Here is a 23,645-nt window from a genome sequence, read left to right as displayed (position 1 = left end):
ACCATTGTTAAAGACTTAAAGCCTAGATAAGATAGAAGGAAATTTACAGATCAGTGTAGAATAGATCTGGAAACATATATTCAAGGGTTCCCTGATCTGTATCGATTGGTTCATATGTTATTAGGAACCTCATATGTGAAAATGTATACAGGAAGGAAATAATGAAGGTGACCTAAGAAACCCAGATTTGATTCTTTATTTTGTACATGAACATCTCATTGTTCTAGCACTGTTTATTGAAAAGACTAGCCATTTTCTTTGATCTTTGTTTAAAAAGAAACAGTTGATTATATTTATGGGAGTCTGTTTCTGTTGCCTTGATCCATGTGTCTATACCTCACCAATACAATGCCGTCTTGATTACTGTAGATACATAGCAGAAAACATATTTTTAATCCTAACTTTCCCACAGATTAAAACCCTGTAAGTTTAACTTACTGAAGTTTTCCCACACAATGTTTGCATATTTAATTTTTCCCTGACTGGTTTCCTTAGGTGGAAATTAGTTATTAAGTTTAGCTTGCGTTCCCAGAATGTACTGAATGAAACTGAACCAAGAGGAACCATCCTTCTCTTCAGAAGGTAAGTAGGAACATATTGAAAACATTTGCAAGCAATCATAGGACCATATGGTGGGGGGAAGGGAAGAGGAGAAAAAGAACCATTGTGGGGCACTGTGAGAAAAGGAGGTAGGTGTAATTTAGCATGTGCAATATGGACAAGAAGAGGAATAGCACTGCGGTAAAATATTTTATTCTCCTGGCATCTTCGCTCTTCCAAGGTTAACCTATTGACGTCTAACCAAGCAGGTTCATAGTGTGGATGAACATAAGACACATAGGATGCAACAAATTCTTAGAGTAACATTTCCAACCAGAGTTTTCTTATGTAAAAAAAGATTCATGAAATATAAAAGCTAAGATTTTAAATGGTGCTTTTTCCACAAACATAGCAACCAGTTTTCAGAGCTAAAGTCCTTCTGTTCCATTGATAAATGTCCCTTTACAGAGATTTGGCTACCAGATGGTCATTCTATCTCCATCACCCACTTCCCCAAAAGAAATAATACTAGCTGCTGATTTTTTTTTCCTCTCTGAATATATTTAGCTTTCTTTTGCAGTACTTCACACTGAAAGTCTAATTCTGAGTCAAGCTAGAACAGCCTCATCTCATTCATTTTGCCTGAGTCTCATTTTCTTTTTTATTAATCTTAAGGTAATTTGGAAATACTTTTGCAATCATTTCACTTTTATGATAAACAGTTTTGTAATAGTTTTCAAAGAAACAATTACAAACGTCCTTCCCCCCCACCCCTGTTTCTTCTTTCAGCCCTATTCTCTTAAATCAGCATAGCTTGAGTTTGAGCACAGATTCCATTTCTGCTGAGTTAATATCTTCAATTTGGACCAATTTAATCCCTGGACAGTCTTTTTTCTTACTTATTGTGTAATTATTTTAAAAGACACTAGTTTTTATGATTCTAGGAATTTTCAAATTGTCCTAATTTTGAAATCAATGTATATCTGATAGCCACTGGCTATGGACCCTACTTAAGTGCTGAATCTTAAGTGTGCTGTATGTGTATGGATTTGCTAAGCTGCTTGCATCCTGCTAAGCAAGAGTACACGTCTAATCCTACTGATTTTAAAACTCTGTGCAGACGTCACAAATTGCCCAAATAAAATAAATCATGTTACTATAAAACTCTAGTAGTCTACAGTTTGTAGCTTTTGCAGAGTGTCCCATTATCATTAGGATTTTAAAAGTCATGAAAGATAACAGCCCACCTGAAGTACACAATTGGATCAGGAGATCTTTGTTCGTTTAGATGTTCTCTCTCTTCTGGAGTTTTTTTTCCCTTTATATTTCTTTCTGCTTTCCTTCTTTCATTCCTTCTTTCCTTCTCCCTCCCTCCTTTCTTCTTCCCATGTATCTTTCTCTACAAAAAAGAAAATACAAAAAGCACATTTGTAGTTCTAAATGATGTGTTACCAGCTCTTCCCTTAGAATTACATTGGATGTCACTGTTTCTTCTGTTCTGATGGCCTGTTCACAAATTCAAAACTGTATAAATTGAGCCAGAGATCAACTTAAAGAGTAAATTCAATACCTAGGACAAATGTATGAACACCCACATATATATACACATAGAGAAACGTTAAATTGGACATTCCAACATTGTTCCTAAGAGAATTGTAAACAAAATGAAGATATCTACAATCTTGGATATACCTACTTTAATGATAAAGTTAACTTAGTAAATCTTTCAGAAATATCCATTGTCTGTCAAATTCTGGTTCCACAAATGGAAACTACAGTTGATCTGCTACATTGCCTACCAGAAAAGGATGTTCCATAGCATTGGACTTAGAAGCACTAAAAAATTCTTCCTGGTTTATCATTTCAGTGGTTATGTCATTTTTCTACAATGAAGATATACTTGTATTTCGTAACACTGATACATTTTCTTGGACTGTTGTAGCTGTGTTTATGTCTTTGAGGAATCAGTTACCATAATACCTACTATAAAGGCATGTATAAAACAATAGAGGATTCCTGCTCCAATCAGGTATGACAATTCCACAAATACTTCTGTATGAATGTTAGAACTATGCCTTTACAGTTTGTTTTGACCTCAAGCCAATTAAGGCAATTTCTAAAGAATAAGAATACACATTATACTACTGCATAATGTAATTCAGTGCTAAAGTCTTATGCTTCACCTATCGTTTGCCTTCAAGCCCCAGTGAAAATTTTAGTGCCTATGCCCTGAACTCTCTGATCTTGAATTTTCAAAAGAAATTTAAGTGACTCAAATAGAGGTTAAAGAATTTATTCAGCTCTTGTGAAACAGAGCATCTGAAGATGTAGTAGCTTCCTAATTGAAGCAGTCAGTTTTGACAGCATAGGGAGAGCTGAGTAGCTGCCTTTATGGTTTTGATTTAGGCTGTGATTTTTGACTTTAAGCAAAACTCATAGTTGCAGGTCATGTCTTTTGCTTGGGTTTACAATAACCATCAGAACAGTTTTTCCCAGAATTATTTTTCCAAGCCTTGTGGTTTATAAGCAAGTCACAGTTCCTAAGGCAAGATGTTATCTAACAGAAAGGAAAACAAAGTGAGTATATGGGGGCCGGGTGGGAGAGGGACAAAAGCTAGAAGGCAGGAAGGAAAATGGTGATGCTCTATCTCTTTTGTTTAATTCTTTTACATCTTATATTTTGGCCCTCTGCTGCAAGTGTGGATGGGCAAAGACTCCGTGGCATACCTCCCCATTTTGATCAAATCGTACATTTAAATGTCTGGGATAGTTTACTGATGCAGACCTTTAAACGGATAAGGGGAAGTGGCCAAAAAAGACACCTCTTAAGTTAAGTATTTCAAAATGTTCCCACAAGTAGTCAGTTGAATTATCTCACTAGAAAAAAAAATAATTATATGGGGGAATTACTTTGCTATGTAAATTTCACTTGTGTTAGAACCCTCGCCCCAGGACACACAAACAAATTTCAAATTTATAAGCAAACTGTTACCTTTTATAAAAACTGCATTGAAGTTAAGAAAGAGAGGAACACTCAGAGGGAGGTGGGGAACTTTTTTTCTTTCTCCAAGATGAAGGCAATTAAAGGAAGCTTCCCAGAACTGGTTTGTGACATGCTGGGATGGAGAGTTCTCACTGTCCTTAGCTAAGGAAGGGAAACTTCATGAGTCTCCGATAGAGGAAATGAGACCTCATAAACTCAGCAGGGGAGGGTACATTGAGTAATATACTTACAAGTTAACCCCACTTCAAAAAGTATATTTTAAAAGGAGTATTAATGATATATAATTAAAATTGATCATTGTATTTATTCTGCTAAATATTAATGATTTATCATATTTTGTCTTTAAATAATGGTAGGTAGCACTCTGTTTTTATGGAAGGGATGATATGTCACGTTATTTATAGCACTTACTACCACTTGATGTATATATGTTTATGTATATGTATATAAACATATATATATATATATATATATATATAATTTTTGTTTGCTGTTGACTCCTCTGAACTAAAATGTGAGGTCCAGTATTCAGAGGGTTTTTTTTTGTTTATTTCTTTTACTGCTATGTTCCTAGGACCAATTACAGGCATTCAATAAGTGCTTTTTTAAATTAATGAATAGCAATCATAATATCTTGATCACACTACATGTATCACATCCAAGATTTATTTTAGTAAAAGCAAACCATACACAACACTTTCTTGTGTATGAAAAGATGTGTAGATGCCTTGGATAGGGCTCCAAGTTATTCTTTCAGGATGGATCATTTCAGGAGAAAAGTTGTATTGGGACCTCAAAATGTCTCAGAGTGTTCCACGTATTCTCAAAGTACATCAGAAATCTGTTGCACAATCAGACCCTTGCATCAGGTACTGGGAATACAAAGATTCTAAATCAGTATCTATTTCAAACAATGGTCCTAAAATTGCCCCAAAGGGATTAAAATAATCTGTGAAAAAAGAACTATAGGTGAGTTGTTATCATATTTCATCACCCTCAAGCCAACATATTGAAAAACAGATATGGATACAACAAATGACCTAAAGCAGATCTTTGTAAGAAAACGGCTATCAAAATTCCTCTGTTCACACTCAGAGAGAAAGAACTCTCTGGTATCTCCTTCTCTTCTTATAAAGACATCAATCTTATGGGATTAAGGCCTTGCCCTTATGACTTAACCTTTCTTACCTCTGTATAGGCCCTGTCTCCAAATCCAGTCACAGTGAGGATTAGGGCTTCAACACAGGAATTTTGAGAGAACACAATTTAGTCCACAGCATACTCCGTGGTGAAAAGAAAAGAGTTAAGTGTTTATCTACTTCTGCTCTAAAGAGCTCCTGATATGCATATAGGAGACTGGACTAGTCTTGTCTTTGACATTTGGGTAACCTAACGTTTCTGCTGTAAGTGGTTTTTCCAGCACAAGGCCCAGTAGGGTTACCGTACAACAACCCCACCACATGCACAGTGGGGAACACACTCATGCTTAACACACCCCAACCTGTCAGACTTTAAAGGAAAATCTGTTTTTAGTTTATGAATCATATGAATGTGTTATCTATTCAAAAAATCTATTCAAACAAGCAAACAAAAAACCCTCCATAGAAGGGTTCAAGCAAGAGCAAGCTCTATGTCCTATTAGTTATTATTAAGAAAAGGGCTACAAACGATGATCAGGAAAATTAGGATGTCAGGCTATGCTATAGAAACAGATTCTAAATCTCAGTGAATTAACATAGCAAAGTTGTGTTTCTCTCTCAAGATCTTATATGGGTTAGGTAACAATATAGATTAAATGTTCATCTGGTAACTCAAGAATTCAGATGACTTCTATATTTTGATGCTGCCATTATAGGGCATTAAAGAGTTCCTGGGGCAAGGGAACAGAGAACGGGGAAGACTCATTATCCTCAAGCAGTTGAGACCGGAAGTGATACACTTTACTATCTTCTCACAGGCCATTGTCTACAGGCAACTAATTCATAGCCCCACTTTAACTGTAATGGAAGCTAGAATAAATATGGAAGCATACAGAATATTTTGGGCACTCTACAATCTATGCTGAACTGGGTTCCTTATAACTGCAAATACCACACTATATTTAATAAAAGGAGTCATCTCCAGTAAATCATTAATGTAATAAGACTGTGGCTTTTCCTCAATCATTTTAATCAAGACGTTTCCCCCAAAATAAAAGTCACAAAATACATTTGGAAGACTGTTGTTTCCACTTAATCTTTATTCATCCATAACACAAAGTTATTATTTCCTAATAGTGATAGAGTTGAACCAAGGTGAATTGCAGACATTGTAATTGAGGTCTAGGAACCTATCCTTATAAAGTCAGTCTAAATACCCTCATTAACTCAATAGTAATAAGACTTAAAAGGATCCCTCCCAGGGTAACAGACATATCATGTGGAGAGAGCCTTGCGATAAAAAAAACTCCCGTTAGGGTGTCAGCAAAGAAAGGAGAGTTTTTTGTTGTTGTTTTGGATTGATTTTCTTTTTGTTTGCTTTTTGTATTTACAATTTATTAGAAGTTTTGTAAAAATATTTTAAAGGATGGGATATTTTAATTAGGTGATTCAATTTTGTTTTTTGTCCAATTTCCTTTAAGAAACAGTTATATACTGCAGTGATATACACACATTTAGTCCAAATTAGTTTTTGCCTTCATAAAGAAAAATTAAAACTAAATTACTACTCTCAAAATTTCCTTCATTATTACCCTTTAAAGGATTGATGTCCAAACATTAAAGAGCTTCAGAATCATTTGACATCCTGGTCAAATACAGATTGCTGGGATCTACCCTAGAGTTTCTGATTCAGTTGGCCTGGGGTGGCATCTGAGAATTTGCAATGGCAGCAAGTTACCAGGTAATGCTAATACTGCTGGTCTGGGGACCACACTTGGAGAACAACTGTTCTAAATTATATGCTATTATAATTATATGATATCAGCTCATTATTTAAAGATTTCTGTAAATCAGCTGGCTCCTGTACATGGCATGTCTTTTCAAGAAAGGGCCATTTGTAATTTATTCTTTTAATCTCAGCACCTAACAGACACACTGGAAACATGATAGATACTGAATAAGTTTTTAATGAATAAATAAAGTATCTATTCTATATCCTTATATCATATTTTAAATATATATGGTTAACATTAAAATTTATTTCAGTTATTCAAAACAATAGATGAGAAAGCAAGGTTCCCACCACGCTATGGTTTGTTCATCATACTAGACTCAGCTAGTCCCCAACTTTATTCTTTTTCATGAACTGAAGGTGAATTATGTGCATCCTCATCAGGATAATCTATCAACTATAAGCTATTAGGATCAACACTTCCATGAGGGAAAGGATGGAAGCAGTACTGGAAAAAGGAAGGAGTTTGTGGCAATGCAATGTCAACATAGGTCTTAGTCAAAACCACAGGGAGCCCTGAAGTTTGGAAAGTCCTTCAGAGGTTTACCGTATTGCATAGAGGGGGCTGAGTACTGTATTAAGCAGTCATTAGATTTAAGCTGCCCCTGAGAAGGGAGAGTGCCTTGGGCAAGGCTGATGTCTCTAATTAAGGGCAATTTCCAGAGAGCTCAGAATAAACACTTCTGTATGTGTGTATATATACATATATTTTTCAGCAATATATATTATTCTTATTTAATATCAAAATAATTATTTAATAATAAAATTTTAACATATGTAATTAGTAATTAATGTTCATATATATAATTATATTTTAAGTTGAGATATATAACTATACTTTAACTTAAAGGAAGGAAAATGCCTTCTATTACTTACAACTCTGTTTACAAGAAGTATTTTTGTTGATTGACTACTTAAATATTGAAAATTAAAAGCTTGATATATTCCTTTTCAGTGACACAATGGACATTAAAACAGTAACACTGCATTTTTTGACAGCTATTAAAGCTCTCATGCACATGGTGAAAATGTGAAACATTCTCACACTCGTCATATTGTCTGCCAAATCAGTGATGGTTTTATTTGCTATCTAGAGTTACTATTGGCTGGGGATGGATCATGGTGTTAAACAGGAAGTGTCCCGTAGACACTGAGAGAATAAACTATTTTGGGTGCCTACGTTAAGTGGTCAATATGATGGCTTCATACCAAAAGTGGACTCAAACTTCTCTAGCTTAGTCACAATAGACAGAAGAACATGAATAATGGATCATCTTGGGAATAAGAGTTATAGAATTAAGAAGCCCCACTATCAAAGAGAAAGCGGGATGTTGAACATTACAACCTGACTACTTAGGAGACAAGAAGGATTAGATGGACTGTACTTCAGTGTGCCTATTAGTGTAATGAGAAGTATCAAAACAAATGTCTCCATACGGAGGTAGGTGTAAATGTACTCCCTATACTAACACTTAACTCATTTACTTATCACTCAGACTCTTTATTCACTTACCAGCATATGGTTATTGGATGTGTGCTACTTATTGAAAATATTGTGGAAAAAATTTTTATACATAGGTGAACAGAGACATCTCTGGATATAAAAACACTAGAGTGTTTTTAAAAATGTTTTCATATGTCCATTTTTGTTGTTGTTTCTAATCGAAAAGAAATAAATCAAACATTAAAAATCTTCCCTGGTTCAAGTTCTCATCTTATACATGGACTATTGTAACATTCTTTTAACTAACATCTGTCTTCCACTTTAATGTAAGTCTTATGTGGACTCTGGAGCACACGTTGTATCTTATGATTATCCATGATCAAAATGTTCAGTAGATCTTCATTGCCGATGTGATGTTAAAATGTTTCATTTCTAAGTACTTTACGCTCTCGTGTCTCCTCATGCTCCCAACCCTTAATTCCACTTAACCTTCAAGTGTGGTCATTGCAATGTCAAACCATGTCATTCTTTTGCTCTCTTATAGCTCTTTTGCTGTTGTTGTTTCTAATAATTTCTCTGCCAAAAATGTTTCCTCTACCTTTTTCCCCTCCAAGTGAATGGTTACTTATGCTTTCTAAACCTATCTATCTCAAATGGTAACTTCTCACTGTGATATTCCCTTACATCCTTAGGCTTATTCAGTCAAGTCCCACCACTCTGTTGCCATGGCATGCTGTACACATCACTCTTATAACACATATATGTTTGTTTTGCCCAGTATATCATAAGTTCCTCAAGATCTGGACCATGATTTACTCATCTTTGGATCCTTAGGCCTATAGTTATTGCCACCATGTGCACATTATATATGTCTACTGAATCAAGGTCACGTAAAATACTGAAAGTTTGTGATTTAACACATTTTGATTAATTAAGCTCATATATAGCAATTACAGTATTCCTGAGAACTAAAATTGTACATTTGTTCTTGTTATTTTTTTTTTTTTTTTTTTGCGGTACGCGGGCCTCTCACTGTTGTGGCCTCTCCCGTTGCGGAGCAACAGGCTCCGGACGCGCAGGCTCAGTGGCCATGGCTCACGGGCCCAGCCGCTCCGCGGCATGTGGGATCCTCCCACACCGGGGCACGAACCCGTGTCCCCTGCATCGGCAGGCGGACTCTCAACCACTGCGCCACCAGGGAAGCCCTGTTCTTGTTATTCTTGATTAAAAACTTTGATTGCATATGTGTTTCTCTGGGAAGGAGCTTATTTCTAAGTAGCAGGCAGTAATAGAAAACTACAGAGGAAGGTAAAATTGAAATAAAGGAAGGGTAGAGCTTGGGGTTCAATAACAATTCAAAAAATATTCGTTGAGCACCAGTTACGTTCAAGGCATTGTGCTAATTTCTAGTAGAACTTAGTCCCTGCCTTTAATGTGCTTATAAGAGATCTGAGAGTGAAATTAGGCATCTCAAATATAAAAAAGTATATTTTAGGGCTTCCCTGGTGGCTCAGTGGTTAAGAATCCACCTGCCAATGCAGGGGACATGGGTTTGAGCCCTGGTCCGGGAAGATCCTACATGCCACGGAGCAACTAGGCCCGTGTGCCACAAGTACTGAGCCTGCGCTCTAGAACCCACGAGCCACAACTACTGAGCCGGTGTGCTACAACTACTGAAGCCTGCGCGCCTAGACCCTGTGCTCTGTAACAAGAGAAGCCACCGCAGTAAGAAGCCCCCGCACCGCAACGAAGAGTAGCCTCCACTAGCCGCAACTAGAGAAAGCCCACACACAGCAACGAAGACCCAACACAGCCAAAAATAAATAAATTTAAAAAAAAGAAAAAGTGTATTTTAAAAGGCCTGATATTAGCAGGCAATGCAAAACAAAAATGATGCAGAAACCATGAAGAAAATAAGCAATCGTTTAAATATTTTATAATATTTACCCTCATTTATGAAATATTTTAAAATATTAAGTGAATGGGTAGTTGTGACAATTTTAATTTTAAATATAATGATCAAATAAGGCTTTGTATATGCATCTATCAGGAAGATAGCATAGGTTAAAGTTAAAAAAGGTTAATTTGTATCAACCTCAGGCATCTCAAATAAAAATATGAAATACCTTCAACTGTATATCTAAAAATATGATAGATCATTATTGTATTCAGCATTAATTATTATGTTTTTCAGCAAAACAAAGAAGCAGCAGACAGGCAATTCTAGACATAAGTACATTCCTTTTCTTTTCATTCTTTTTGAAGCGAGAGTTTAATTATGAAGAGATAACTAGAAGTGTTACGAACTGAATTCAAATTAATATTTGATTAAATTTCATAAGACAGCATGGAGCTATAACTGGAATGAACAGTTTGATGAAATTAAAATTACTTAGTAATAGATATTAAGCTAAGTAACTATTAAACTGTTTATTTCTTAGGGTGTAATAGCAGGTGCCAGAGGAATAGTATAAATTTTCCACAAACACAACCCTGGTAGACTTTCAGAGACTCGGGACTGTGTGGCTGAACAACTCTTGATCATAATTTATATTAGCTGTACCCCTTCAGACATGTGATGATGTTTTATATACCTCTGCAAGTCACTAATGGTACTGAAAACACAAGTAGTTAATGTTCCTGATCTACATTTTTAAAGGCTAAAGGGATTAAAGTTATACTGAAATCAGTTATGTGCTACAGAAAAACAAAAACAAAAGTATAACCTTTATCATTTGCAAGTGTGAAAGAAACAAATACATGGGAAACAACTGGAAGAGACTCATTCTGGGCCAGAGGGAGGAATCCCTAATCAGCAGATCATAACAGACATCCTTAGCAGAAGGTAAGCTTGAGCAGGAGAAAAGAGGCTGGGCTGGGGATTCAATGGTAATTCACACTGTTAGGTTCAAGACACTGTGCCAGTTGCTACAAGAGTGCGGTCTCTTCTTCAGTGTGCTTGTGAGAGAGTAGATAGCTAGAAGTAGGCTGCTAAGTGTAACAGAGAACATGGTGAATGCTCTAACAAAATTACAATCTATAATTTACTTTAAGACATATCTCACTCTATGAGCAAAGGGAAGAGATGAGCAAAACCTCTAAGGAGGGAGGTACCTTTGAGATAGTCCTGGCAGCACTGGTTCAGACATCAGTAGTGATGAACGGGATAAAGGCCAGGAACGAGTCTTTCGGCTAGAACAAGTACTTTGGTTGATGAGTGTGGAAGTAGCCCTGAGAACTTATTCTGGACAGCTAAGTTTTGATCGTCACTCCACCAACTATCTGTTGAATTATGGGTGAGTCACTTAGCCCTTCCAGACCTAGTTTTCTCAGTGACGCATACAAGAAATTGACCTGGATAATCATCAAGATCATGCCTGTTCTAAAATGTTCTGATCTAAGAACACATTGGTTGGTTCCTGTTTTGAATGGCTTAGAATGCTAAGTTAATAAATTTCTTTTTAATTTGAAGGCAACTGAAATTTGCCAAAAGTTTTCTGAGCAAGGTAGTAGTATGATTAAGAATATACATTTGGCTTCTTATTATGGTTGAGTAATATTCCATTGTATATATGTGTCACATCTTCTTTATCCATTCATCTGATGATGGACACTTAGGTTGTTTCCATCTCCGGGCTATTGTAAATAGAGCTACAATGAACATTTTGGTACATGACTCTTTTTGAATTATGGTTTTCTCAGGGTATATGCCCAGTAGTGGGATTGCTGGGTCATATGGTAGTTCTATTTGTAGTTTTTTAAGGAACCTCCATACTGTTCTCCATAGCGGCTGTACTAATTCACATTCCCACCAGCAGTGCAGGAGTGTTCCCTTTTCTCCACACCCTCTCCAGCATTTATTGTTTCTAGATTTTTTGATGATGGCCATTCTGACTGGTGTGAGATGATATCTCATTGTAGTTTTGATTTGCATTTCTCTAATGATTAGTGATGTTGAGCATTCTTTCATGTGTTTGTTGGCAGTCTGTATATCTTCTTTGGAGAAATGTCTATTTAGGTCTTCTGCCCATTTTTGGATTGGGTTGTTTGTTTTTTTGTTATTGAGCTGCATGAGCTGCTTATAAATTTTGGAGATTAATCCTTTGTCAGCTGACTCATTTGCAAATATTTTCTCCCATTCTGAGGGCTGTCTTTTGGTCTTGTTTATGGTTTCCTTTGCTGTGCAAAAGCTTTGAAGTTTCATTAGGTCCCATTTGTTTATTTTTGTTTTTATGTCCATTTCTCTAGGAGGTGGGTCAAAAAGGCTCTTGCTGTGATTTATGTCATAGAGTGTTCTGCTTATGTTTTCCTCTAAGAGTTTGATAGTTTCTGGCCTTACATTTAGGTCTTTAATCCATTTTGAGCTATTTGTAATGAGGTGGATGGACCTAGAGTCTGTCATACAGAGTGAAGTAAGTCAGAAAGAGAAAGACAAATACCGTATGCTAACACATATATATGGAATTTAAGGGAAAAAATATGTCATGAAGAACCTAGGAGTAAGACAGGAATAAAGACACAGACCTGCTAGAGAATGGACTTGAGGATATGGGGAGGGGGAAGGGTAAGCTGTGACAAAGCGAGAGAGTGGCATGGACATATATACACTACCAAACGTAAAATAGATAGCTAGTGGGAAGCAGCGCATAGCACAGGGAGATCAGCTCGGTGCTTTGTGACCACCTAGAGGGGTGGGATAGGGAGGGTGGGAGGGAGGGAGGTAGACACAAGAGGCTAGAGATATGGGAACATATGTATATGTATAATTGATTCACTTTGTTATAAAGCAGAAACTAACACACCATTGTAAAGCAATTATACTCCAATAAAGATGTAAAAAAAAAAAAACCAAAAAACGGAATCACTGTGCTATACATCTGAAACTAACACATTGTAAATCACCTATACCTCAATAAAAAGTTAATTAATTAAAAAAAGAATATACATTTGGACTGTTAATCTAATGAAGACACATAGGATTAATTCTTGTGGGGGGATCACTTAGAATCTCTAATGTTCGTTGGTAAGAGGTAATGAGGAGCTAGCAGAGGAAATATAGAAGCTGAATCCATAAGACCTGTCCTCACTATTAATCAATGCCAATAGGAGAGAAAAAAGAAATCAAAACCAAAACCAAAACAAGCAAACAAAAAACATAGCTTCCAGCCTTGGTATCTAAGAGCATTTTTACCAGACCAAGCTAGGAAACTTTTATGTGTAAGGATCAATGCAAGACTTTGGAATGAAGCTGTTCAACTGACAGCTGGAAATGAAGGTTTAGATCTTTTGCCCTCAAGATATGGACTAAAAGAGGGCTTGCAGACTCAAATGCTTACAGGGACTACTGAAGTAACAGGCTATGTTCAAAACAATAAAGCCATGGGGAGTGCAGCACCATGAAAGAATGTGTCTTTCTGAAGGAGGTAGCTGCTGCTCAGCTTCAACAGATTGGTGCCCTTGCAATTGTAGACCCTGCTTTTCTAACATAAGCCAGAAATTTACATGGCTTTCCTTTTTAAATTATTGATAAGGAAACTACTCAGTAAAATTAAGTAACTGTGGGGAATAAACAAAACATGACTCTAAGCCACATTGGTATACAGACTGCTGGATATAAGTTTGGGAATACTATATTAACCTTTTCAGAATTAGCAGAAAGATAACAGTGATGAAAATTGTGGGAAAGGGTACACATTTTCAAAAGAACTAAGGAGAGAAGTCTAAGAAGAAATCCTCAAATAATTTTTATACTTAAAAAGTCAAGTAAAAGAAAATAGTGGTCCCTATATACAATGAGGTTGCCAGATATGAGAAAAATATGAGGATATACTCAAAGAGAATGGAAGGTAAAGAAACAAGGATAGACACAGCTTCCACCAACAGGAGGAATTTAAAGAATACACAATAGAAGAGACACTAGTAGCCTAAGAAGATAGGATGAAAGTGGAAAGGCATAAATTACCTGCATTTTTCTTTACATAATCTCTATATTTTTTCATTTTATGTTTTCAGAAATCTGCTTCATAGCTCAACATACTTATTGGATTGAATAGTATGTTCAATATATCCACTTTTTCATACAAACACCTGGAGATGTTTTTTGTGGTAACTGGCAACTGTGAAGTTACCATCCATTACAAGAAGACAATATGGGAAAAAAGACTTGGAAGATTTAACTGTTCATTTGTATTATCAGGTAGACAAGTCCACAATCGTGGTTGTATTAAAACATGTATAAGAGAAAGTGGAAAATGAGTTTGATTTAATGTTTAGAAGATATTTTAAAGTGTTCCTACAACCATGCTTCCTTCATTGACTCTGAGCATTCATTAGAAGAGCAAGTAGCTGTATCTTGCTGGACACTTCTCAGTCTCTGCTGGTAAGAAATCATGAGTCTCAACTGTTGAGAAGCTTTATGTTTTCCTTGAAAAGAAACAGTTCCTTGAACAGATGGTTGACTGCAAGATTTTGCCACATTTCTCAAATATTCTTTGTAAACCACCAGCAGCCACATTTAATTTTGTCTATGAGGAAGGAGCAGTGAGTGGATGAGGAATCAGGCATCATTAACTGTAATTTAAGAAAAATCAAATGCAACAATGTCTTGAATAGCAATAATAAGATATTAGAAAAGCTTCTTTTGAAAAGATTTTCCAAATGTGCAAAGGACTGTCAAGGAAGTATGAGAATATGACAATGAAGAATATTAAGGTGGGTGACAAAAATTGATATATATATGTGAGTGTGTGGGGGAGGGGGTAATTTGTATTTGGAACACACTAGGCACTCAATAATTACTTGCTGTTGCATAACTTTTCTACTCTTGCTGGTCACAGAAATTCAGATCCTGAATTTCTTCTGAGAGTCATCTATAGATCCCAAGACACCTTACCAGCAACTTTTTATTTCTTCCCTGTTTTTCCCACCTTTCTGGTAGACTCTAGAACCATGCTGTTTTCCTTTTCTGGTCTATTATTAATTCATTTTTTATAACTATGTTTTTTTCTCCTTGGCTTATAAAAAAGCTCAATTTTCCTTCATGATTTAATAAGCTTTTTCTTCTAGTTATCTGCTGCTACTTATTAAACAATATCACTCCCAAATTAGTGGTCTAAACAACAATCATATCATTTTGCTCTGGACTTCATGAGTCAGGAATTCAGACAGGGCATAGCAGGCAGACTTGTCTCTGCTCAAGTCTGTCTGGGACCTCAGCAAGGAAGTCCTGATACCTGAGGGTAACTGGAAACTCTGGAGGCTGGAATCGTTTGGGAGGCATTTTTGCTCACCTTACTGATACCCATCATAACTCAAAGCCAGGGCTCAGCTGAAACTTTTGACTGGAATGCCTACTCTTGTCACCTCCACATGGACTAGGGTTTCTCATAACATAGTGGATGGGACCTGAGAGCGAGTGTCTAGAGAATGACAGTTCAAGAGATGCAGAAAAAGGCTGCATGACTTTTTAGGACCTAGCCTTAGGAGTCACAGGCTACAACTTCTACTGTCTTCCATTGGTTGTAGAAGTCACAACCTAGATTCAAAGGCAGAGACACATATTGCATCTCCTAATGGGTGGATGTATCAAACTTTTTGTGATCTTTTTTTCTAACTTACCATTTTAAATTACCAAATTTTCTAGAGAAGTCACGAAAAATGTCATGGGAGGGTTTGTGAGTCAATAATGTTAGTAAAACAGCATTTGAAGAGGAGAAAACGAGGTATGCAAGAGATGTACGTGAGCATTCCATGTTTGTGAATCTGCAAGTCAATTACTGTTGGATCATATTGTACAAAACATGTGCAAGCAGTGGATTTTAAAGGGCCATTTTTGCCATGTTAAGAAGCTGCTACAATATACATTAAGTAATAGCAATCACTGAAGAACATTAAGCATGGGAAAAACCTCCTCACACATATTAGCCCTATTTCTCTTGCAGGACTCTGAAGAAGGAATTTATTATGGGATGAGAATACAGATAAAGTGACTAGCTAGAAAGATACTGCAGCAGTTCAGAGGAACATGAAGACAGCCTGACCTTCTTTTAGAAAGGGGAGAATCAGAACAAGAGAAATTGAGGAAGTTGAATTAAGGCAGTTTAAAAATTGATTCATCGTTCAGATAAAGTTGGTCAAAGTGAAGGAACACTTTTCAGATCACTATCCGTGGGTGGTTGGTCGATGATTATTATGCTATTTAGCCAAAGTACTGATGATGGACAATTATTTTCATAATATATTAGCTTTAAAACATTTCTGAACTCATTATAGACATATCAGTCTCTTTCTGATAAGTCAGTAATATTGATCTACTCAACCACATGAGGCTTTCTTTATTTAACTGATTATGTAGAAACTGATGGCCATGCAGAGATTAGTTAATAATGACGAAGAGAAGTGGTGGCTATAAAAGTACTTAAAATGATCCATAGGTAGTTTTTATATCCATCAATGCCAGCAAATGTCCAGTATCATTCAGGTCTTGAACTTAAACCTACTGAAAAGGTAATAAGTAAAATAGTCTAACCCATGGTATCTATTAAGTTTCATTAGCTAGTTTGTCAGGCTGGTCTGTGTGCAGGCATATTGAGAGGTGAGAAAATCATTTTTTGTTTCTGCATTTTTTTAGAAACCTGTTCTTGAATACGGCTGGAATAAGTACAACTTTAAAAATGCAAAGGTTGAGGACTTGGATAGGAAAGGAGGGTAACGTTTAGAATGATAAAGTGAAACTGAAACATAAGGTTTACTTTAATGTCAAAGAATTTTGACAAATAGGAAGTCTATGTGTTGTTTGCACATATATTAATTAATTTTTACAGTAACAAAGCTGAGTTAAAGCATCCTTATATATAAACCAGTGCTTACTGCTCCTGTGCCTATCAGTAATTTTTCCTTATAGGTGAAAGTAAAAGAACCTTTAATTCTTAAGGTAATACCTTGAAAAGGGGGCTTATCATGGAATGTTCAGGTAGTATTTTCATCACGTTGCTTCTAGCCAAGTGCAGCATGAGCTGTTGCTGCATACGTGAATGAACTGCATTGGCAGCAGGACCTCTAGCTGTTTGACGGTTTTATACAAAGCATGAAACTATTAAAAACATTTACTTAAAGTAACATTTTTTACTCTACTATTAGGTATGTCTACAAAGTCAGATTATGCCTAGAAGTGGGAAGCAATATCTGTTTTCTTAATAGTACAAGTGTTTTATATTCATTGTTTTAACTTCTAGATTTTACTATTATTCAGTTATGGTGAGGCCGACAGATATGGAGACTGAAAAGATGGTTTTTTTGCTCACAGTTTCCAAGAGGGGGAGGCATGCCACATGATGCAGGGGACATCTGGGGAAGCAAAAAGTTTAGTAAGGAGGCAGAGGGAGCAGGGGGTAGGAAGAAAGCATGGGCAAAGCTTTCTCTGTGGTTTCCCTGAGAAGGAATGGACAAAGCAGGGTAAACAGGTTTAGGATTGGCTAGTTTGGATAATTTCAGTGGGTTCCAGGTTGCAGCAGCTCTCTAGCTGTCTGGTACCTGGCCATGGGTGATTAGAGGCAGGGAATAATGGCCCAGACTGTAAGAGCCCTGTGAGAGGCTGATACAAGAGGTGGATGGAATATGGGTTCTGGGTTGGTTGGTTTGTATATGAAAGGCGTACTTACAGGCAAGTCCTTTCCTGTCTCTAGGAACTGGCTAACCCTGGGAGAAGCAGTCTCTCTAGAATCAGCAAGGCCCCAGATGTCAAAGTTTCAGAAATACCAAAAATAAAAAGCCATGATTAATGTACTCAGCAATGACAGAGCCTCCATCTTTATTCACCCCAAAAAGAAAAAAACAAGAAAATTAAATCTGTTCTTACTAAAAACAAGCCTCAAATCACTGACAGCCTGAGACTCCTGGTCTGGTGCTATTCTTGTTGCTAAAGCTGAGAGAAACTAGACACTAGAAAATTCATAATTGTCTTTTGCTTGTGTTTTCCAAAGACTTTAAAACATGTCATGAATTCAAAAAATGATATTTAAGGTAAAGGAGTATTTCTTTTCCTGATTATCTAGTGGGCTAATAATATAAGCTAGTATTAAAATCATCTGGGAGAAAGGGAATTTAGAAGGAAATTCAGTTTGCCCATTTTGCCTTCAAACAAAGTAACATATAATCTATAAAAAGAGGAAAATCCATTTCACTCTGAAGCATTCTTATATTTTTATTGGGAAGACTATGTGAGGTTGTTTTTTTGTATCTTTGATGGTGTGTGTCCAAAAATACAGAAGGGCCATCTATTGGTCGACAAGTTCAGGGTAAAACAGGCCATCTATAGGCTTAATGTTTGCAACCCCCCACAAATTCATATGTTGAAATCTAACCTCCATTGTGATGTTGCTTGGAGGTGTTGCTTTTGGAAAGTGATTAGGTCATAAGGGCAGAGTCCTCAGCAAGATCCTTCATCCCTTCTACCAGGTGAGGTTACAGCAAAAGGAAGGAAGTATGGTTAGGAAGGAGCTTTCATGAGACACTGAATCTGCCAGTGACTTGATCTTGGACTTCTCAGCCTACGGAACTGTGAGAAATAAATGTTTATTGTTTCTAAATCACCCAATCTATGGTATTTCTTTTAGAACCCGAAAAGAATAAGACAAGGCCCTATATTCAATGTTCAGATTGGAATTTATAGGATCGTTCTATGTATTTTGATAATGCCTTTGGGTTTTGTAATACAATTATCTTTAAAAATCTTCAAGATTAATTTTATTTGTATCTAACTAACAATTTTCTCTTTTTTTGTATTCCTGCCAAGAATGCAGTACTTCATTTCTTTTATTTTTTAAGCTCTATTATGGTATTTTTAATACCCAAAATACACAAAACTGTATACAATGTGATGAGTTTGTATATATGAATATACCTATGATACCAAAACCACAATCCATCACTTTCAGAAGTTTCCTTGTGTCCCTTCATTATTTTTTTTTTTTTCTGGTAAGAAAAATTAACATGAAATTTTCCCTCTTAACACATTTTGAAATGCACAATACTGTGTTGTTAATTATAAGCACTGTGTTCTACAATAGGCCATCTCCTGTAACTCCTGTCTGAACTACATTTCACATCAAGAACATGGCTTTCATCTTTAGATGAATCAAAATATCTATAAGCATCCGGCCACTCAACAAGTGTCTGCTGAATTTCAAATTATATTATTTTGTAGGCTTAGTTATTACAGGCATAAAATGATCAATGCTCATTACAAGATCTACAATTATCCCTGTAAACATAGAAGACCACTTTAAAATGTACATTTCAATTTGGTTGTCCCTGAGATAAGATTAGTAAGATATCGTCATAGGGTTTTCAGGTCACAAACATACATCTTAACAGTGCACATTACAGCCTAATCCTGGAGCCAATTAATAAATTGGTTGAAATAGCAGTTTGATTAAAATCTCATTCTTAGTGCCCTTCAATTAAGGCTTTAATAGAGTCTGCAATTACCTGAAAAGTTTTTTCTTTGTCTTAAATATTTGCGCTTCTTTCCTTAACTTTCAAAGCTCCTTCAACTCACCAAAGCACAAGAACAATCACTCTAAGAAATTAAGTTAAAGCATAAAGAAAAAACAGCTTTTCCTTTAATTGGGTGAACAAGTACCGTATGCCTTTAAAATGTTTGTGGAAATTTAAGTTGCAAATGGGTATTTTACTATAAGTTATGATATGTTTTCTGTTGTTTTTGCTATTGTTGTTGTAAAAAACATTAGTTTTGGTGAATGAAGCACCACTCTGTGGACTTTTTCTACGTAAACTATCTTGACCTTAATTGAATTTTAATATAGAATACTTAACACTCAAATTTATGCCTTCTGTGTTAAATTTTGATTTTATTAAAAAATACAACTTTATCTCACCTCGTTTATAACTACTATATTTTGAGCTTTTTTTCCTGTATCAGGCACTGTTCAAAGTGCTTTACATAAACTTTGTCATTTATTATTCCAATAACTGAACTCAGTAGATGCAGTTGTTATCCACATTTTGAAGATAAGTGAATTAAGAATTACTGCTTTGGGGTAACTGGTCAAAGTTACATGCATGTAAACGGCAGAATTGCAACTGAGCCAGGTGTGTTTGACTCTGAAATTTGTGGTCTTAACTGTACTAAGCTTATCTCAGTTGTTTGAATTTATTGGCTTATTATTAACTATACCAACATTTGTGTAAAGTAAAAGGGCTCATGTTTAAAATCTCTGGTGTGTGATATGACAAATGTTTCTAACAAACTTCCAAATACAAAGACGAATTTGTATGATTTGTAATGATTACTTATTTTAAATGGAAATATAGATAATATCTTGATATTGTTTTGTGATGAATCATGCCTCCACTTTGAAAAACTTCACTTTGAAAAAAACCCCAAATCTCTCTTCAGAAACAAACAAATGAGCAAGTACACCACAGACCTCAGTCTCAGGCTTTTTTTCTATAACTAAATATCTACGCATTGAAAACATTGCAGCAAAAAACCCACTCTGGATTTGACTGCCATCCAAAAACAAATCCCCTCTCACCTACCTTCAAAAGTGTTCTTTCAGAGAAGGATTGAGTCTGTTGCTAGTAAACATGTCTAAGCTTGATTCAGAAAACCTGAAGAATGCTGTAAAAATATATGCTATGACACATACTGAAAAGTACCAAAGAAATGTAAAAAATGTAGTTCCCAGCTTAGTTTAGAAGTTGTGTAAACTACCAAAGATTCCAAGTTTGGGGAGTCACCACTTGAGAGACATTCTAGCATATTCATTGATTCAGAATAGAAAATGTCTATCTCATATAATATACAGACACTAGAATTATAATTGATAACTGATTGAAAAATTTTAAAAATATGCTTGTGTATTTTGAAGTCACTTACATAATGTAGAAAATTAGGTTTAAAAATGCACTAATAGTTACTCTTGCATATACTCTTGAAGTAAACTCACTGCAACACTATTACTATAGGAAATAAAAAGAAGATGAAGAACAACTTAAAAATCACTTTCTATAGGAAAATATATTTAAAACTCACTTGTACCACAAATTTTTTCACATATGCTAATATTTTTTGAAATTGCAAAATTATATATCCCATAAAAATTGTAGGCCAATTCAAATCCCAACAGCATTTGAGGATCACGGGTTGGTGAAAAGAACTTTGAAAAATGATACCAATGCTCAATATGGAGAATAAATATTGACAATAACAAGAATCTTTCCAACAAATACTTAATAAGAAGTGGCTTGTCTGTCTAGGTACTCAACTCATACAATAATTTAAGCAATATGGAAATGTTACAAAGATTGAAAAATAAAACAATGGAACAAAATATATATTTCAGAAAAGATCTAGTTTATATAAAAATTAAAATTTTTATAAATATCTGCAAAAAAAGAAATTACATGCCTCTTAGCTTAAGTTACTTAGACCATATTTAAATAACCAGGAAAATAAATAAAATGATAATTCCTAATTTGATCTCTTAATACACAGATAGTAGATATTTGGATTACTATATTAAAAATATTTATAAGTGAAGCAATTAATTTTCAAAATGTTTATTTTAGATTTATATGGTAATACCTGACCCTAACCAATGAAAATACCTATCATCTAAACATTTTCAAATGCTTTTCTAAAGAAGAAATAAAGTTTTCCAGAAAACCTTTTCTATGATGATTAAACTAGCTTATAAAATATTAGTAAAATCCTGGTGCTAGAGCCTCAGAGAATATACATTATCTGTTAATTTTCCTATCTCTGTCCTCTCTCTATTTGCACACTTGTTCTCTTTCCTTTTGTCCTACTATTTCCCATTTTGATTGTGCAGTTCATTGTGTTATATCATTTTACTTCTTTATAATTTCAGGGTCTTTAAGAACAAATAGATGCTCTCTTCTCTTGAAGTGCTTTCCATGCAGCTGATCCATCAGCATATTTATATTAAACAATGGGAAACTAATAAAAAGATGACATCATATATTTGAAACCACATTTTCATGATGAGGGGTGTAGAGTCAGTGTGATTAGAGAAGTGAATAGAAATTCTAAGAAAGAATTTTTAGAAAATGTAAAATTTGGGGGAATTTGTAGACCATCTCTGTGGAGCCTTTAAAAGAATTTATAAATGCCCGTCAACTACCATGGGCATTTGTTAGAGTGTACTGACTTTTTCACAGTAGGCAATGTGTTAACTAATATATTCTGATATACTTTTATAATCCTTAGCTCATTTGATGTAAAAATTAGGCATTTCTACACATCCTCTTATAATTAGGATATCTTGAACCTCCATAAATAGAATTATATGTAAAAAACTTATAAAGAAATGCGTAATTTGGTAACACTGAATCTAGTAGCTGGAACTAAATTTCATTGATAGCAATTTTAAAGTAAGAACAGGTGATAAATTCAGAGACCCTCCTCTTCCTGATAAGTTTTATGAGTTTATAAATGCCAAATATCAAAAATGATATTTTACCAGGAATAGGGGCAGCACAAATACTAGTTGACTGAGCCAAGGAAACACATTCTTAGATAAAAACTTTTATTGTGCTTTGTAAAGTCAGATCTGTGCAAAAGAAGAAACAGCCTGAATTACTGAAAATTATGAAAACTAGAATATTTGGTAGGTGGATAGGGAAGATTACAAGTTACAAAAACTTTAAAGAAGGAAGTTCAGAAACTTTGGGTACACTTGAAGAAAAAGAGCAATCATGAGCAACGTGGAATGAGCACCTCGAATTGGCAGAAACAAAAAAACCCAAACTAGTGAGAAAAAAGATGATAAAGAACAAAGAGATGTTATTACTTTGTCAAGGTGCTGACTGAAGAGAGAAACTGTATATGTTTTGATTAATGTAATTAGGTTCCCATCCCCCATAACAAAATCACTGGGCACATCACCTTTAGAAAAGTTAAACTCCTGATGCTGCTCATTCTTCTGTAAAATAGAGATATATCTAGAACCCAATATCCCATGTTTAGCTACCAGACATGCTAGAAGAATCTGGCTTCCACATGATCACAATTAAAATGAAAGACTATATACCAATTATTCTTCAGTGTGAATGCCAATTTCCCTATTTAGAAGGGAAACAGTACAAAAATCTTCATATCTTCCCTAACTTCTCCTTCTATTGAGAACAGCAGTAGCAACTGCAATTAACATGTCTAGCCTGCCTTGATTCAGCCCTCACCATCCCTCATCTGGACTGTTGTAAGAGCTTGCTAACAAGATTCTCTGCCTTCTTGTGATCTAGACAGTACTCTTCTGCTGTGTAGTCCTTCTGAAACAGAAATCTGAATAAAATCATTCACTGCACAAAGTAAAACTCCTGAGCACAACATCCAAAGCCTTTCACAATCTGTTCATTTAGCTCCTAGTACATTTGCACAATCTTGTTTTCATCTCCTCCATTTGCTTTGTGTTCTAGAAAAGCCAAAGTTCTTATCCGTTGCCAGGTGTCATGCCATTTCCACCACACTGAAAGGGCAATTACTGCTCATCCCAGCTCCTGGCAGGACTTCCCATTCTCCAATTGTCCATCTGGGGAACACCAGCTTCTTGTGGTCAAGGACTTAGTTTAAATGTTAAAGATTCTCCTCTGCAGAGTCTTTGCTCACCTGTCCTAGCAAACTTTGGTGCATCCTCCTTAGGTTACCCCCATCTCAAATTTTATACTAGCAAGTATCAGTTC

At 35.5% G+C, this 23,645-nt stretch overlaps 1 long non-coding RNA gene across 1 annotated transcript in view; it reads right to left on the bottom strand.

Annotated features, from left to right (window-relative positions):
* LOC116757100 overlaps positions 1-20,534 on the bottom strand; it is a 44,563-nt gene extending 24,029 nt beyond the window's left edge. The window contains exons 1-2 of the long non-coding RNA XR_004350828.1: positions 20,481-20,534; positions 1,788-1,939 (exon numbers count right to left, since the gene is read on the bottom strand). This is a non-coding gene — a long non-coding RNA (uncharacterized LOC116757100). The remainder of the gene's footprint in view (positions 1-1,787; positions 1,940-20,480) is intronic.
* Positions 20,535-23,645: the final 3,111 nt, after the last annotated feature.

The sequence above is a fragment of the Phocoena sinus genome, chromosome 7, assembly GCF_008692025.1.
Source record: "Phocoena sinus isolate mPhoSin1 chromosome 7, mPhoSin1.pri, whole genome shotgun sequence".
Classification (NCBI taxonomy): Eukaryota; Metazoa; Chordata; class Mammalia; order Artiodactyla; family Phocoenidae; genus Phocoena; species Phocoena sinus.
Note: the sequence above shows the minus strand (reverse complement) of the source record. Positions and strands in the feature narration are given on the sequence as shown.